At 35.8% G+C, this 5,523-nt stretch overlaps 1 long non-coding RNA gene across 6 annotated transcripts; it reads left to right on the top strand.

The window, feature by feature from the left end:
- Positions 1-263: 263 nt before the first annotated feature.
- On the top strand, positions 264-5,283 carry LOC113356575. 6 transcript variants are annotated; one of them, XR_003363044.1, is made up of 11 exons: positions 264-806; positions 1,376-1,547; positions 1,645-1,737; positions 1,855-1,872; positions 1,965-2,312; positions 3,233-3,419; positions 3,497-3,653; positions 4,264-4,441; positions 4,624-4,731; positions 4,836-4,879; positions 4,961-5,283. It is a non-coding gene; the product is annotated as an uncharacterized LOC113356575 (long non-coding RNA). The 6 variants fall into 6 exon arrangements; XR_003363047.1 differs by having other exon boundaries at positions 1,645-1,872; positions 1,965-2,061; XR_003363045.1 differs by having other exon boundaries at positions 1,645-1,872; positions 1,965-2,308.
- Positions 5,284-5,523: the final 240 nt, after the last annotated feature.

Genomic DNA, 5,523 nt, shown 5'->3' with positions numbered 1-5,523 from the left:
CTGGGTGTCCAAAGAAAAAAAAAAGTTCTTTCATGGCTGAAAATGAAGAATAATCCCTTTCAATCAATATCACAAGAAAAGTCGACCTAATCCAATGAAGATCAAATGGGGTAAAAATGAGGTTTGTGTTTCTACGGAGGAAGAAGAAGAAATAAGAATATGAAGCTTGAGAAGTTTTCTGTGTAAGTAAAGTTCGAGGTGGTTCTGCCGTATCCGTCATCATATCGTACATATATGTGTAAGCATTGATCCATACTTATATGTCCGACGGAATGTACCAGTATCGTATCGCCCCGCACGGATACAACCCGATACTGACTGATATGGAGTAGAAAATGCATGTGAAAAATATGAGCCTTGCGCAAATATTTTTGGAATGTTGTCTTTAAATTTAAATATATTTATGCTTCCGAAAAAAATAAAAAAATAGAAACGAACCGCTTGTAACTCAGTTTTAACTTTCAAAAAAAAAAAATACACCACTACCACCGTATCCTATTCGTAGGCATATGTGAACCATGGTCGGGGAACGAGTCGAATGACAAGTGCTCCATAACCTTAACGTAACGTTTAGTCACGTGACCATGGTATTGGTAGATTGGTCTGTGCTGGTGACTTTCCCTCTGAAACATAAAAAAAGCTTCTGCAGAAGAAGTAGAATGTACACAAAACCTTCACTTATTGGTAATTACAAATAAAGATAGATCCGATTCAACATTAACGTGATGGTCAAATTCATCTCCTTCTTATGCATTCTTCTTCTTGCCTACATTAATCTTACTCTTGCTTCTGAGTCTGATCACAAGGTATTCTAAATTTGTATTTGAACCCTAATTAGCTCAATGTTTCATTGATCTGTATGCATGTTTATGTTACTTTATCATTTGGGTTCATTTATCTCCTTTTCATTAGACTTCTTGTACTTAAATTTATCTGTTTTAAGTTAGAAGGGTTGTAAGCTGTAGCAGATTTTTTTGTTTTTGTTTTGATGCACACCCATATCAACGTGTGAAGCTCACTGCTTTAATTTTAAATTTTCAAGTCTCGGTTATTCAGGCTCACAAGGGTTAGGTTTCAAAAATTGTGCTTTACTTACTTTCTCACCAAATGAGTTTCTAAGAATCACAATTTATAGAGTTTGAGTTTTCAATCAATTTGGAATGTTGGGTGTAGCTTAAACAAGAAAATACATTGCTGAGCAAGTTGCCAAGAGTTTTGAAACATATTACATTTAGGCAAGGAATGCATTTGGATATAGGAGAAAAGGCAACCCATATGAATTCCCCTTTATGAATTGGTAGTATCTACCGGAGTCAGAACTGAATACCCGCTTAATGAATCATAAACTGTTTCCTTTGATTGTCTATTCATGCAGTATCAGGTAGATGCTCCTGTTACTCTTTGGGTAAACAAAGTTGGACCTTATAATAATCCACAAGAAACATACAACTACTAGAGTCTTCCCTTTTGCCAGCCACAAAATGGACTTGGAGAGGTTCTTGGTGGAAATGAACTCATTGATGGTCAGATTGAAATAAAATATCAGAGTATGTAAACCTTCTGGCTGTAGACTTTTTCTTTCATTTGATTATCTGTGATTGCTAAGGTACAGTGCCAGCAGTAATTCATTATTTGTTTGGACAGAAAATGTGGATAGGATTTCCATCCGTGACATTGCTTTAGACGCACCGAACCGAAGTTGAAGGAGTTTAAGGATGCAATTGAGAGTTCATATTGGTTTGAATTCTCAAAATTTGAAGATCTGAACACGGCGTTTCTTATTTTTGAGTTGCTTTCTTTCTTTGGCTAATTGTTTTACTCTTCTTTCTTTTTCATGTGTTGAGGCATCTCCAGATGATCTGCCTTTATGAGGTGCGCACCTTCCTTATTCTTGTGTGTTCAAATGTTAAATTCTCTTGGATGAATCTAATTCTTCATGCATGCATTTCCTTCATGTTGATTAGGTTTTGTTGGTAACTACATTCTGATAAAAACAGTGATAACAGCAGACATCTGCTTTATAAACACAAGTACAGTGTTACTATATACAACAGAGAGCAGGTTTGTGGCATTTAAAATCCAATGACCGGTAATTGGAGATTTATTTTGGTTTCCTAGTGTTTCTATTTTTTCTAACTGACTTTCTGTACTTGCGGAGTATTCATGTTAATCTCACTCAAAAAGCCCTAAACCGTTGGAAGAGGGAATTGTAATAGACATGACGTATTCAGTGAAGTGGATCCCAACAGATATCACTTTTGCACGGCAATTTGATGTTTACTTGTACTATCCTTTCTTCGAGCATCATGTTAGTAAGTTACCCAACAGTGATTACCAGATATCCGTTCCAACCTGTCTTTTGGTACTTTTAAGCAGATATTACCAGATATCCATTCCAACCTGCCTAAAACAGAACAAGTAGAAAAACCAGTTTCTACTTTTAGTCAGATATTACCAAAATAAGTTTATGTTGATTTTATTCTTTTTGTCTTTGGATTTGCTGTTACAATTGCTCTAAAAGTTACTCTTTTTTGTTTGGATCAGTTCATAACATTTCGTTTACGAGAAGTAGTTTACACATTATCTTACAAGATAATCAAGTGACAAGAAAATCAAAACCAATAGAAACAAAATACAAAATGCATTGAACTGAAAAGAGAAAGACCAAGATAACGCAAAGTGCCAAATGTCATATGACTTACTAATGGAGCAGGGTCGACTTAGAATTGTATTAGCTTACCAATTATGTCTTGAAACTCCCTCCAAAAGAAATTAACATTATATTCCACTGCATTTTCTTGTGAATAGTATTTAGTATATACATGGAAATTTAAGCAATCTCACCGGTAAAATCAGCTACCAGTGATCACTTTAACTGAAAACAGTTCAGATTCTTAAAATATGAGCAAAACTCATGAAATGACTAAAGCTCTGTACTTGTGGGCATATATCTAATCAAATATCACCTTTTTATAAGCACTTTCTATAGTTGTCTCTTGGATTTCCACACTATTTAGTGACTTGCCATTCATATAATTTGGTTCTAAGGTTTGTACCACGTGTACTGGTCTGGAGGATGTAATCTGGGGCAGACCTTTCTCATTGTGCATTTCATAACTTTCTCTGTCAGTGTAAAGTTTTTTAAGCTCTTATATCAAAGATATGAAGATATGATTATGTTGTTAATGCTAGTTATTGATCGTAATCACTTGATATTTGACACCTGGAACAGATGGTCGATGCAAGATTCAGGGACCTTCTTAATCACTCTAAGGCCTAAGCTACTTTTGAAGAAGAAGTAGCTCTTTGGCATACTGGATGATGTTGTCAAGAAGCAGCTGCCGCACAATGTCACTTGGGGTTTGAGTTTGTTGTATGCCATGGACCACAAATAGATAAGGCATTGACGTCTACACAAGGTATATTGAAAACTTAAGTTTTGTAGTGTTTCAAACGAGTTTGTTTGAAGCTCCTTATCATGCTTAATCATGTGCAGGTGAGTTGGCACATGCTTTGTGGTTCCTAGCTTATGTAGTGTTTGAGAGCTTTTTAGCTTTTGGGTGACATCCTAGAGTTGAATAAGAAATCTGTTGAACTTTCTGATGATATCAGTCGATTCGAGCATGAAGAGCTACTTGACGCTTCTCAAAAAGGTAATTTCTGGCAGCAAAAGTATTCTGCAAGTTTTTCATTGCGTGCCATAACTTTTCCATGTCTGGTCACATGGGTCCATCGAATCATTTTGACCCACTCAAAATTCGGGACTAGAACTCTTTTGAAACATGAAGAGTCTAAGACCTAAGATTACATGTCCATTTTTATTTCCGTCATAGTAGAGAAGTCAACTTTTTGCCCTTAATCACTTAATTTAGTTGTTAGCATGGCGTATTAGAGAGAAGCATTTTTCTTTCAGTGTTGCGTATGTTTTGATGTGGATCATGGAAGAGGTAATCACAGTTAGTCTTATACTCATTAAACTATTGTCCACTGCCGTCTCTTTTCTGATGATCATAACAAAGTTTTGAATTCACGTTAATCAAATATAGAGGTTTCTATGCTGCATCATCGTTAGAAATGAGTAAGCCAACTGACAAAGATGAGATTCTTTTTCTGAGGTGGATATAACAACTCCTGGCCAAAAATTGCTGGCTGGGAGGTTGACATTTGATATAGTGCCAGAAAAAGCCTTCTTTGTTATTAGTTACTGAAGAGTATTAGTCTTTTTATGAATTGGTTTGTAATTCTTTTTATGGGATCTCTTAGGTCCAAATGGTAGTGGAAAACCTGGCCGGAGCGTGAATGAAAGGAATGGTTCAAGTTGTGATGTATTTTATGCTCTCAACTGCCATATATACCTGCTTGGGAACTTTAACGGACCAAATAATTTACCCGCTCTCTTATGAGGAAGCAGTGCTGAAGGTAGTGCAAATGTCAGAAAGAGGTAAAAAATAAGATGGTATCTCGTTTAACACTATCCGTGTAGAATATTTTATACGAGTAAAATTTGAACAATTTAACCTCCTTCACTGTGAAATCCAGAAAACTTATCTGACCTTCATTATCTGTAATTCTGTATTTGTTTCACTTTTTGCTTTCTTCTAAGAGGCCAATGGTGTATTGTAGGTGAAAAGTCTGAAGATGGTAGAAATGAGTCTGAATGGATGTTCTCGAAAGGGAGGAGGGAGGTTGGGATGCGGACCTTGATTGGAAAGATATACTAGACTGGGCATGGTACTTGTTATTATCAAGTGAAAATTCTTCTTATTTGCTTGAATAAAACTTCAAGATTACTCCTCTATTTTGTAATTAACCATTTCTCATCTGGTGTTAGCCAGGCTCGCTTGTTCTTCCACAGCCCTAAATTTGGCATGGGCACAAAGTATGTCTTACAAATACCTCTTTTTTAACTGACAAACATGGCATGATCCTAGACTAATCTTATTTTGTTTCCTTGTTGCAGATTCACAAGTATTGATGTTGAACAACACCTATATACAGGGTAGCAACTAGCATGGGCATTACCGTTGTTACCTCTTCACGAGTGCACAAAGTATATCTTAAAGAGCTGTGAAAAACACAAAACAAGAAAAGAGATTGTTTCTGTAAAACAATTCTTTTTTTTCTTTTTCTTTTTAGTCTTGAGTTTTTTTTATTTTCACAAGAAAATCCCATACTTGTTCTAGGTCGCAAGTTATGGTAGAAGTACATTTCCCTTGTTAAACAATTTCTCATATTGAGATGATTAATCAGTTGAGATAATTGATCATTTTTAGTCTTGAGATAGGATCGTTTAACTGTATTGTTTGTACCACCTATCATATTTGCAAACTTGTAATCTGCAAGGGTAGATTGCTTTTCTACTTCATCGTCTGTTTATTTGCTTGGAAATTCTTGATTTTGTTATTGCATAAAAAAACGAAATGCATGATGGTGAAAATTCTACCCGATAGCTTAGGTGCGTGCAGTTCATCTCCTAGACACCGTTGAAAGATGATGGCGGGTTTTCCACAGCTGGGTCCTGTT

This window comes from Papaver somniferum, chromosome 3 (assembly GCF_003573695.1).
Source record: "Papaver somniferum cultivar HN1 chromosome 3, ASM357369v1, whole genome shotgun sequence".
NCBI classification, from domain to species: domain Eukaryota; kingdom Viridiplantae; phylum Streptophyta; class Magnoliopsida; order Ranunculales; family Papaveraceae; genus Papaver; species Papaver somniferum.
The sequence above is the reverse complement of the archived record's forward strand: the minus strand, read 5'-3'. Positions and strand labels throughout refer to the sequence as shown.